The 13,330-nt window shown below is 42.2% G+C and overlaps 1 protein-coding gene across 9 annotated transcripts in view; it reads right to left on the bottom strand.

Annotated features, from left to right (window-relative positions):
- Positions 1–13,330, bottom strand: part of LOC137616710 (uncharacterized) — a 198,471-nt gene that overhangs the window by 161,492 nt on the left and 23,649 nt on the right. Inside the window, exon 1 of one of the 9 annotated variants that reach the window (XM_068346712.1) lies at positions 6,758–6,799. The exons of the other annotated variants lie outside the window; for them this stretch is intronic. The gene's annotated coding sequence lies outside the window, so the exon portion shown is untranslated. Of the gene's footprint in view, positions 1–6,757; positions 6,800–13,330 lie in introns of those variants that run through there. 9 annotated transcript variants of the gene reach the window in all.

Genomic DNA, 13,330 nt, shown 5'->3' with positions numbered 1-13,330 from the left:
TCAGCATGCTCTGGATGCATTCTAGGGCTTGGAAGATCCTTGGGGCCGACGGAAAAGCCCGAAAAGCTCGACTCTGAAGATCCATACCCAGGGAGACAATGGTCTGGGATGGGACGAGCTGAGACTCCTCAAAATTGACCAGGAGGCCCAGTTCCTTGGTCAGATCCATAGTCCATCTGAGAATCTCCAGACAGCGACGACTTGTGGGAGCTCTTAAAAGCCAGTCGTCTGACGGAGCCGGACACAAGATCATGGTACTGCTGCACAGTCTGTGAACTGTCAACCATGGGGAAGCGAGGAAGTACAGTGACAACCCGAAGCTGTCTAGACTGTCTGGGTCGTACAGACAACTCCTTATCGGGTTGCTGAGGTTGCCGCACTGCGTCACAAGTCACTTCTGCTGGTTGTTGAACGTCTTCCCAGTGACACACTGACTCCGTAAACAAAAAAAAAATCCTCTAACAAGGACTAAGCTTGGACTGCATGTCTTGCAACACAGCTCAAGGTCTATGGGAGCAGGTGTGGTAACAGACGGGGTTAGCGACTGAAGTGGAACCATTACCTTCCCTGGGAGCATGTTATGCTTAAATAAAAGTCCATAGGAGGCTACGCAGCTAAAGGCTCCTCTCCAAATGACAGAGTCCTCAAGGGAATATCAGAAGGAGGGAGAAAAGCACTTTCTCATCTACAGGGACCATATCCGAGAAAAGTTAAGTTCTCTCAGTGAGGGTTTCACTGGTGCAAAAGCAGACTAGAAGGCAACGTTATGAAACTGCTTGACAGTCTAGTGAGTTGGCAACAACCAAAGATGTGTGACTGAGAAGCATGCGGTAAGGTATGCAGAGCATGTTGTATGCAGAGCATGCTGTATGCAGAGCATGCTGTATGCAGAGCATGCTGTATGTAGAGCATGCTGTAAGGTAAGCAGAGCGTGTTGCATGGCGTGTAACATTTCTCAGAAATTCCATGACCAGTGCTAGAGTGAGTAATATCGCATTACCGTCCATTGAAAGTGCACGTGCCGAGGGAATTGATTTAGACTGTTTTGTTGATGAATTTGATAGCCGGCATGATAATCGTAGAATTAAGCTACACTAAATGTACTATAATCTACTTCACCTCAGGAAAGGGAAACTCGCCCTGTTGGCAACACTGCATTACTTCATACATGCTTGCATGGGGTTTTAATATCAACATAATATTTACCTTACATTCATAACTCATGATTCATTTTTGTTTTGAAGATATTTTTGCCATATTTTGCGATATTGTTAAAAATATATTGCAAGGAATACATATATATTTTTATATAAGTAATACAAATAACCTCCATTATCATAATGTTTGTGTAGGCATACATGTATATGATTACAAATGCAAGTTATGAAAGTAATGAGGTGTTATTATTGTCATTTGTTATTTCCAAGTTGAATGGGAAGAGGCTCAAGTTGAGGAGAAAGTGGCAGATGCATGCGTTGAGGTGGCTGACTCATAGCATGAGGTTGCTGCCTCAAGAGTTGCGCTTGCTGTAAGGGTTGCGGATGCGCAGTAGCAGGTTCCTGTGGAACGAGTTAAGGTTCCTGAGGTGTGAGCTGCGAGAGTTGAGGTAGCGGCTGCGCAGAACGCAGTTCTTGTCTCGCGAGTTGAGGTTCCTGAGGTGCTAGCCTAAGGAGTTGAGGCTCTCGCCTTGAGGTCGCTGCAGCGAGTGCTGAGGTGGCTGCCTCATTGATGGAAGAGGTTGTCGTACCTCAAGAGATTGTTGCCTCGCTGGTGGAACCGCAAGCGGAAGCGGAGGAAGTAAGGCATAAGATTCCTGCTCCCATTGCTGAGGTTGCCTTAAGGAAGGCGGAGGTTGCTGCACACCGCTGGTAACTGGCAACTCAGTACGCGGTAAGGTATCCTGAGGAACCTCAACATCGTACGCCTGGCAGACTGGACTGCGGTGAGGCGGAGCGATCGCAGGAGGAGGTGTAACCTTCTCAGCCTGACACTCACGCATTAAGACCGCAAGCTGTGACTGCATGGACTGCAGCAAAGTCATCTTGGGGTCGGCAGACGCTAAGGTCTGCTGAGGCAAAGCCTTAACAGAAGATGAGGTCTGTTGCGGCATCACCTTACCTCTCTTAGGAGGTGTGCAGTCACCTGATGACTGCGGAGAGTCAGAGCTAACCCAATGACTGCATCCGGGTTGTTGAACTCTAGAGGTCTGGACTTTACGTTTAAGAGGTCTTGAGACCTGAGTCCAGCGTTATCTCCCCGAAATTTCTTCTGCAGACGAGTAAAATAAGGGCTCAATCGTCTGCGGGTGGGAGTGACGGTCTCTGTAAGACACGCCCGCAACCACCGAGGATACTTCTGTGCGCCGATCAAGGCCTGCCGAACCCTTTTGCCCTTCGACATTGCTTCTCCCCTGGGCTTGGGAGCTTGCAAGAGGTCCCGGACTGGGAGGACGACTGGCACGCACAGAAGTACCCTCACGCACAACACTGACACACTTTGCGCTAATCACTTATCACTTTTGAATTTCTGTTTGCACTTATTTCACTGAACTCGAAACTTTAAGTGGTTTGTACCTGAAACACGCAATTCTATCCTTCTTTAAAAGTTAGTAATTGCGAAAACAGAATTACAATGTAACAGAAAAATCTAATGAAAGATAAATAATTCAGTGGCTGGAAAGAGACTAAACACTAGATCAAATAAACTACGTTTAAAATCTCTCACCGCATAAAGCTTGAGAACAAGAATAAACTCTAGAAACGTTTACCTTCTTCCCCTAAAGAGACTAGGGAGAAGAGCAAAAACGATAACAACGTTACTCGCTTGAACGAAACGTTTATCCAGCTCTCTCTCCCTCCGTCTCTATCTCTCTCTCTCTCTCTCTCTAGACTTAGAACCTGAGAGAAGAGCCCAATCATATATACTCGTTAAAACATATTATTGTTAAAGGAAAAAAACAAAGATTTCCCAAATAAAAAGTTCCTTTATTAGAATTAAAACCATTAAGCTAAGAAAGAATGAACAAAACGTTATAAACGGTTTACTCTTACTGCAACGTGAAACCGTGAAAATTCTCTCTCTATCGTAACGATAGAGCGCAAGTTGAACGTTCTGAACGTCAACAACTGCAGAGACAAAACAAAACGTTAGTTCAACTTTGAAACAGTACGAGACTATCAAAGAAATTCTTTCAAAAACATTAAAATAGCATAATATGTTAACAGGTAAAACCGAAATGACGGGCTCAATGTTAATTAACTTCGGTACAAGAAAAGACCGCCTACTATTAGGAAAGGTCGAATATAAACAAATATAAAAATTAATTTTAATAATTTTATAAAAAAGGAAGTTAATCGAAGAGGCCTATAAAAGGCGGAGAGATATAAAATAAATCTATAACTTTTGTTAAGCAAAATTAAGAAAGAGAGTCTATACTCTCTTAGACACCAACACTTCCGTCTAAGGGAAGGGTCGGCCATTAAAAGGTGAAAGAGAGTTCATACTCTCTTCGTCACCATAATTAATCAAATTAATTCCAAAAGCTAGCTAAGCTAATAATAAAACTTCCTGAATAGCGAAAGCTGAAATCTTAGAGCAATACTTCACCAAAAACCGTGAACAAGACTCCAAAATTATAAGCGTATCCATGAACGTCTTGCCGGAAGCACGACAGAGGAAAAATTGAAGTGGTGTCAACAAGAAGTACTGCAGTACCTGGCCACAGGTGGCGCTTGTGAGTACACCCCCCTCTTGTATAGCGATCGCTGGCGTATCCCTTCCGTAGAATTCTGTCGGGCAACGGAGTTGACAGCTACATGATTATCGGGTAAGTTTAATATTGAAAAATCAAATATATATATTTGGCCTTGACAACAAAATGTCACATACATAGTCGGGCAATATTTACGCATGCACACTTTAATAAACATGTACAGTATATGATGGAAAACGATACACTATAGCGTACCATATAAAGGCACTTTCCTAACCCCAGACACCAAAAATGAAAGGCAATAGAACTATAAAAGGGATTTTGACGAAGGAAAAATCTATTTCTGGGCGAGGAACCTGTGTCGCCCAGTGAAATGCTCCTTAAAGCACCATTTCAAAGGTATAAATACTGCTAAATATACCAGAGAAAAAGTTGCATGGAATGCTAGGAATATATCCAGCTCGCTCACCCCTAAAGGGTGTCGGTATTAAAACTGGGGCGAGTGATACCACTACCAGAGATCCCTTCCCAATTAGACTTCTCCCTCCTCAAAATCCCCCGTTACTACGAGGTGTCGTTCACTACAACTACTACCCCCTCACCACCACCACTACCTAACCTTCTCCCATCATTCTTTGTTAGCGCCCGTGAACATTCGGACATTTTTTTTTCGTAGCTCTGTGTAGAAACCATTAAAGAAGTTGAAACATAAGTAGTGCTAAATGCACTTCACAAGTTACCTAATGAGACCATTTGAAGTGTAAAATGTTTGATCACAATAAGAAATATAAAATTGACTTCATTAGCATGGTGTCTGTACTAATTTCCATCCAATATCTAATTTGAAGGTTCATCGATACTTCATGATTGAGAGTTGCTCTCTTGGATTTTTCAGGTAATCTATGACACAATTATTATTTATTTAAGTTTAATATTTATTTGACTATCTACCAATAATAAGATTCCTACCATCACCATTAAGAGACTGCATATCGTCACCCTCATAAACTAACTGCCCAAGTCATTTTCTCCACTTGTTGGGAAATCAAAAAGAAACCTTCTCATTTCCTAATGCTTTATATCATTGTCTTGAGTTTCAATTCATAAATTCTTAATAGAAGAATTTGTGAATAAGAATTTGTTAATTGAAGCTCACCACAATGATATAAAGAATTAGGAAATGAGGTTTTCTTTTTTATTTCCCAACAAGTGGAGAAAATGACTTAGGCAGTTAGTTTATGAGGGTGACGATATAGTAAATCATTAAGAGACTGCGTATAGTAAATCATAATATAAAATGTTATGAAGTGGAATTGTTGTTGATATGTATATACATACAGTATTTGCAAATCACCCTCTAAAAAATATTTCTGACAAGCCAAATATACATATGACAACTAGTATTGGCAGTGGTTGCTGTTCTGTGTCCTTATTGAGGGTATAAAAATATTTTCTCTTGTTTACCATCTACGTTGTTAATCTTAAGGCAGTAAACTGCATTCACATAACCATACACTGTATATAAATAGTATAGTAAATTACAAAACACAGCATACTATATACTGTACAGTACAAATAGTGTATACAGTATAAATACTGTATATGTAAACTGTGCATGTGCTTAACAATAAGGCACTTTTTATGAGATTATTGATATAAAAGTATAAAAATGCAATGGAATTAAACCGTACTCTTTGTTCCTTGCCCGAGATTTATCACAATACGCTCAATAAAATGGAGCTATGAACCTTTTAAGGACTAACTTTTAGAGACAATATAAAAAAACTACTTTGAAAAAAAAAAAATGAAGAGAGAGGATTCTATTCTCATAAGAATACCTTATCATTCTGTTGTATCATAGTCCATAGAATAATACTGATATTCAAATAAAATCACAAAGCCAATTGCCAAATTAATTTTTGTTTCATGCTCTGAATCTTAGCGCAGGCAGTGCTGCCAACAGCCTCTCGTTTCATTAACGCAACGGGGACATGGAGTTACCAAATGTCTCCTTGGTTGCTTGCCATGAAATGTACCAAAATTCATGTGGGCATTGGTTGATGATGAACAGGGTTTCAAGACACTTTCCAATAGTCAAAGGGCTATATTATAGAGACTTTTCTGTGAGGAGAAATATGTAAATACCAAAAGAGGATTTTCAGAGGATGCTCCAATTCTCCAATCAAGCCTTAAACCTCTGAAATTCAAAACTATGATTGTAAAAGAGCAAGCCATTACATCCATATTCAAAAGGGGAGCTCTTAAGCATCAGCTCAGGCAATTTGGTCCCTGATCAGTCGTGCAATGTTTGTGAAATAGTAAAGTACAGTATACTGTACTATATTACCCAACATGTGAGTATCTTTGAGGAAACAAAACTACAACAGAAAATTACTGTATAAGTTGCACAAGGAAAAATAAAAATAAATTATGATTATCAAAGAGTGAGGTAGTTTTAGTGACTTGACGGGAGAATTCACCTTCCCTACAGTGCTCTTCCTCTTACTAACTGTTGTCACTTCAGAGATTAATTGAATTCATCTTTATCATTTCCAAAAAAAAAAAATAGTACAGTTCACCAGTTTGAAAGCCTTTGAAATACTTTCTGGAACCATGAAATTATATTACAAAATTCTTCTTACTCAAAATCATTGAACCAAAAAAAAATTGAAATCCAAAACAATTTACAAAATCGGATAACAGGAATTTCATGAGCTTCTTAATTGATGGATACCAAATTGATTTTAAAAACTCAAAGTAATAAACTAATAACTTGTCTAGGGCCACATGCAGACTTTACACTCAGTCCATCTTGTTCATCACTTTAGACTCTCCTCAAATAGCAGCAAAATTTGGCAGCCCTCCACACACACTTAGTTCTAAAAATAGTCCACAACTACCACAGCATTGTCACCCAATTTCACATTTCCTTTCCTACAGAAAGGGGCATAAAAATTTACTTGATATACCGAGATACTTATGAGGAAGCCATGGCACTAGGAAAAGGACACACACAGACACACTAATTCCTGCAGGAGTGCTCACCTGGCCATTTCCCAGCCCCTACTGCCAAGGTGCCAAACTTAGTGCCAGCAGATGCCAGGTATCTGCCCTCACTCTCTCTCTCTCTCACCTTACCCCTACACCACCACCCTAACCATGTAAGAATGTGCCAGACCCAACACCCCCACAACTAACCTACTGCAGTAAGGAAGCACATGTACCAAATGTAAAAATAATTACCGGTAAAAGGAATGTCTCACACAAAATCCACTTAAAGGAAGTACGAAAAATACAAGGATACAAATGGCAAGTTTACCCAGTGCAGAAATTTATTTATAACCACACTTATCTCTAGAGGTAGATGGCTGGGGTTGTGATTCACTATCCTAAAATAATAATAACAGCAATGCTATATGACATTATTCAACACTGTATATTTACCTACAAATAATTCATGAGAGATGGAGAATGTATCACATAAGCCTATATAAATACATTCATATGTTTAAGCCACATATGTTTGTCCACCATTTTCCTAATTTAAGAGGTTGTATGATGGGGGGGGGGGGGCAATAGCTTTCTGATTTCTCTGAAAGTCTTTTGGGGTGAAGTTGCTACACCCATCCACTTTACAATAATCTCAGCAGATGCTGAAAGCCATTTACAGCTGGGAGGCTTGTGGGTGGTAAGTGAAAACATCCAAAGACCTAACAAATACAAACAGATTGCTGGCTCACTAGCAAAGGTTTGTGACTCCACAAGTGAGAATAAATGCCCCATAAATAAGAGATAACTCCTGATGCCAATAACAGTTACATTTTTCACTTAAACTACGAGATGCCATCAAAAGAAAATAATAGAATCCAGAGTAGTGGCAGTCACGGAATGGCTGGGGTATGGGATCTTCAATTCCATAGTTTGTTATTAAGGGGAAAAAACAGAGAATGATAGAAATACGAGGCATCGAGTTCTTGGCGTGAATGAGCAGAAGGGGTTTACAATAATCCCTCCCCGTATCTCGGTTCAACGTGGATTGTTTAATTAATTAAATCTATATTGCACACTCTTCATTATACGGTGGATTTCTGTAGGCCAATAATCATTAACCCTTTTTCCCCCAAGCTCTTTGGAAATTTCCAACCCTTAACCCCCAAGGGGTTATTTTTTCCCCAGCACATTTTGCAGTATATTTTGTTTTAAATTGCTCTAACAGCCTTAATTTTTGTCATAGAGAGTTCAGATTGGTCTCATTCTCTTGGAAAATGCCTGAATTTTTTTATCAAAAATATGAGAAAAATTTTTTTAGTATTTTTTTGCAAGGACGTACCGGTACGTCCATGGGGGTAAAGGGATGAGTTTTGTGAAACGTACCAGTACGTCCTTTGGGAGTAAAAGGGTTAATATTTTCTAAGATCTTAATTTTTGTGGTAAAAATAAGCATCTTAAAGCACACTAAAGGATTCATTTCATAACTTTAGAAGAATATGTGTAGTGCACCATAAATGAATAAAAAGAATTCAGTAACTGTATGGAAAACAAAATAAATGTTGGGGCAAGGCCTGTTCTGCCCAGATTATTTCATATATGGCACACTATTGGCTAACAGAAGAGACACGGTCGATCAGAGCACGCTGTTCAGTAGCCTTGGCATAGATTGAGTCAGCGACCACAGAATCACTCTCCAGCAAACTGCAGTATTCAGCATACCACGTTGTTCAGTTGGGTTTCACGCTTACATAAACAAAATTATTCTGAATCTATTTTTGATGTGATTTTTCTTTGCATCTACTGTATGTACAAAATTTTTAGCTAATTTCAAACCCTACAATATCAGTCAAAGGTCATGTACCTTCTAAGGTTTCTGACAGTGAACTCATGTGCCACAAGAAGATGCTTGCAATAGCAGAGAAGATAAAACTTCTCTAACATGCTTTAGGAAGGGAAAAGCTGTGCAGATGTAGGTAACCATTATGTCATTAATTAAAATACCATTCGCATAACAAAATGACAAAAAGAAAACTGTTTAAGGACAACGGCAAATATCACAAATTTTTAGTAATTTGTATTTTTCCTAACATACTTACCGAGAACTACTTTCTTAGGAGGTACCTGGAATCTCCTCTCAACCGACCAGAGTTTTGTGTAGTTTACCCTACTTCCGTTTTCTGTGAGGACTACCCCAGGCGGAAGGATACGTGCCCTGAGGCTAGTCCCAAGCCAGGTCGCGCGTTAGCTTGGGTCTCGACCCTCAGTAAGTTCTTGGATGTTAAAAATAACTAAGGGTCAGAAAGGCACTCGGGGAAGGAAGGGAGGGCCATTACCCGAAAGTAGTTCTCGGTAAGTATGTTAGGAAAAATACAAATTACTAAAAATTTGTGATTTGTTCCAACACAGAGACTTACTTCAAACTACTTTCTTAGGAGACTTACACTTTAGGAGATGGGAGTGTCTACCTGACCTAGACTCAACTAAGCAGAACGGCTGAGAACCTAGATAGGAGACTAGGTTCTAAGGTTGACGGAAAACGAACCATAGGAAAACTACACAAAGAGCTCACACTAGTGTCTAAGTACTCACCCTTAAAAAACTTCTTGCTGCTGTGTCCAGTGATGAAACTGTGAATCCGTGTCTTGATCAGTCTCTACTTGGTCAAATCTCCGTGGAAAGAAGAGAAAAGAGAAGACAAGGGGAAAAGGGAAAACGAACCTGTGTCTTTTTGATTTTGATAATCGCGATTATACCTGGGGCTTTGGCCGTTAAATCGCTTGGAGCGCGGAGATGACTGTGCCTATAGAGAACCCGTCTAGAGACTTCCTCGAACATTCTTTCAGATAGTGGGCTGTAAACGTAGATTGGTTCGACCAAGTGCCTTCCTTGAGAATCTGCGCTACTGCCATGTTTCTCTTAAAGGCAAGAGAGGTACTTCTACCCCTAATGTCATGTGGTCTGGGCTTACCTGGAAGGGGAAGACCGGCACTACTATAAGCCTTGATGATTACCTGTCGAAGCCAAAAGGAGATGGTATTCTTAGAGATCGGCTTTCTCACTGTGCCCGTGGAGACGAAGAGGTTCTTGCTGCCAGGACAGAGACTAGCAGTCCTCTCTAGATATTTCCTTAAGGCCCTGACTGGACACAACTTCAAATCTTCTGGATTCCCTGACCGCGGAATTGCTGGAACAGTAAACCCTTCGAATCTCGGATCCCAGACAGCTGGATTTTGTGTTTTAGCCACAAACGTAGGAACGAACTTGAATGAGACCTCTCGCCAACCTCTTGCGTGCGAGACTTCGTAGGACAAGCCATGGATCTCGCCCACCCTCTTAGCTGACGCCAAGGCTAACAGGAAGACCGTCTTGAGCGTGAGATTTCTATCCACTATATCCTTCAAAGGTTCAAAGGGTGGCTCACTCAGCATTTTCAGAACCCTAGCTACATCCCATTGTGGCACCCTGGAGGCATGAGGAGGGCAGGTTTGCTCAAAGCTCCTGATGAGCATAGAGATGTGCCTAGGGAAACCCAGGTCAATGCCTTTTAAGAGGAAAACTTGACCTAACGCTGCACGGACTCCCTTGATGGCTGGAATTGACATGCCCGCCACATCCCTGAGATGTACGAGGAAATCCGCAATGTCCGGAATCGAGGCTCCTAGGGGCTTGATGTTTCTGGAGGCGCACCATTTCGTGAAAGTGGCCCATTTTGCCTGGTACACCACTGCCGATGAGTGCCTCAGATAACGAGACATTCTCTCAGCTGTTCCTGCCGAATAACCTTCTTTCCTCAGGAGCCGCTGGGTAACCTCCACGCGTGAAGGCGCAGAGATCGTGGATTGTCGTGGAACCTTTGGAAGTGTGGTTGCCTTAAGAGATCTGGTCTGTCTGGCAGAGGCCACGGGGGAAGGCACGCCAACTCTCTTAGGTCTGCGAACCATTCCCTCTCCGGCCACCAAGGCACTACCAAAGTCATCCTTAGATTGAGAGCCGTTCTTACTCTGTTGAGCACTTGCCTGATCAGTGTGAAGGGAGGGAAGGCATACACGTCGAGATTGTCCCACCTGTATTGAAAGGCGTCTTCCAATGCCGCCTTTGGGTCTGGGACAGGAGAACAGAATACGGGGAGTTATGCGTTCAGCCTGGTCGCGAAGAGGTCCATCACCGGCGAACCCCACTTTTGGATGACGAGACTTGCTACCTCTGGATGAAGGGACCACTCGGTCCCTACTACTTGGCCCATTCTGCTGAGTCCGTCGGCTAGGACATTCCTCTTTCCCGGAATGAATCTCGCCGTTATTACGACTTGTTCCGACTCGGCCCAATCCAGAATCTCCAGCGTGAGGTCGCACAACTCCTTCGATTTTAGGCCGCCTTGCTTCCTTATGTAGGCTACTACTGTGGCGTTGTCGCACATTAACGCCACTGTGTTTCCCCTTAGAAGACCGACGAATTGAAGGCACGCTTTCTGAACGGCCTTCATCTCCAGGACGTTGATATGCTGTGTCTTTTCCACCTCCGTCCAAGAACCCCTTGCTGATTCCCCGCGCAGGTGAGCTCCCCATCCCTCCTTGGAGGCGTCCGTGAAGAGGAGCATCTCCGGGGGCTCCGCCGCAAATGGCATCCCATTGAGGGTGTTCCCTCGGTCTCTCCACCACTCCAAGGATTGCTTTGTCCCTGGAAGAACAGGAATTACTTTGTAGGGAGACTCTACTTGGTTCCAGAGTCCCTTCAGGTTCCATTGGATGGCCCTGAGTTTCATCCTCCCTTGGGGAACCAGCTTCTCCAAAGACACCAGATGTCCTATCAATCTCTGCCAATCCTTCGCTTTCCTGGGCTGGCCCGATAGGAAGGGACGGAGGATCTGGTACAGGTTGTTCAGCCTCTCTTCCGACGGGAAGACCCTCACTAGTCGGGAGTCTAGAACCATCCCCAAGTACAGTGGAACCTCTACATACGAATTTAATCCGTTCCAGAACCCACTTCGGATGTAGAAAATGTTCGGATGTCAAAACGAATTTTCCCATAAGAATACATTGAAATAGGATTAATCCGTGGTTGAGCCCAAAAACCTATGGTAACTTCTTAATAAACTACTACACATAATTTTCCCATGAGAATAATGAACACTAAATTAGATAATAGAAATGTAAATAAGAAGAATAGACATGTAAATAAGAAGAATTAGCAAAAAATGATAAATAAGAAACGGGTTTTTAGCGTCACTTTACCTTAGAAACTCCAGCGCAGGTGTTGTTAGTCTTGCTACGCAGAAAGGAGACGGACGGGCGGCGAGGAGGTAGAGAGGTTAACTACGATAAACGTACACTACCGTAACTTATTCTAACTTACACTAAGTGAACTTTAACATAACTTAGCTTATTTTTATTTTTATTTTTATATTTTATATTTTTTTTTACATTTTCTTTTTTTCTTTTTGATGACTACGTAATTTTAATCACTTTCACTTTCTACACTTAAAATTGACTGAATTTCTTTCGCTTCACTCTTTTCCGTTTTCTGTTTCACTTTCTTCCGCTTCACTCTTTGCCGTTTTCTTCGAATCACTTACATCCTCTTCATCACGAGTTCGCTTCGCAGTTTTTTTTAAAGAAATTATCGATAGATAATTGCTTGGTACGGCTTTTCAGAATGTTTCGAAAGTGAGTTAGGCAAACATCATCGAATTGAGAAACTACACGACAAACCTGCAATTTCTTTGGATGGTATTTTTCGATGAAGTCGACCACGTCTTGATATTTTCCTAACACCTCTTTTATATGCGCCGAACCTAACACATGTTCTACCTCTTCGCTCCCTTCCTCGTCATCACTCATGTGCTCCGACATAGCATGGAGTTCCTTGAGCTCATCCGTGGTAAGTTCGTCGTGATGTTCGGCGACGAGTTCCGTAACGTCATCTGCGTCGACCTCCAGACCCATGGACTTGCCAAGGGAGACGATTTCCTCTACGGCTTCCGCTGCACCGACCACGGGATCAGGTTCGGGGTCAAAACCCTCGAAATCTCGGGGAGAAACTGCATCAGGCCACAGCTTCTTCCAGGCAGAATTGAGGGACCGTCGAGTTAATCCCACCCAAGCCTGATCTATGATCTTCAAGCAGTGCACGATGTTGAGGTGGCCCCTCCAAAATTCACGCAGAGTTAAGTTGGTGCTTTGCGTGACATTAAAGCACTGCTTAAATAAGTGCTTGGTGTACAGCTTCTTAAAATTAGAGATGACTTGCTGGTCCATGGGCTGGAGGATAGAGGTGGTATTCGGTGGAAGATACAGCACCTTTATGAACTTGAATTCATCGAAGATATCATCTTCAAGTCCGGGGGGGTGAGCGGGTGCATTGTCAAGGCATAGCAGGCACTTTAAAGGCAATTTCTGTTCATGAAGATACTTCTTCACAGAAGGGCCGAAAACTTGGTTAACCCATTGCACAAAGAATTGCCTAGTGACCCAGGCCTTCGAGTTGGATCGCCAGAAAACATGAAGCTGATCCTTATCGACGTTGTGTGCTTTAAAGGCCCTAGGGTTCTCTGAATGGTAAACCAGTAAGGGCTTGACTTTAAAGTCCCCGCTAGCGTTGGCACATAGGGCAAGAGTCAACCGATCCTTC

This window comes from Palaemon carinicauda, chromosome 22 (genome assembly GCF_036898095.1).
Source record: "Palaemon carinicauda isolate YSFRI2023 chromosome 22, ASM3689809v2, whole genome shotgun sequence".
NCBI lineage: Eukaryota > Metazoa > Arthropoda > Malacostraca > Decapoda > Palaemonidae > Palaemon > Palaemon carinicauda.
This window is presented reverse-complemented; position numbering and strand designations above follow the sequence as displayed.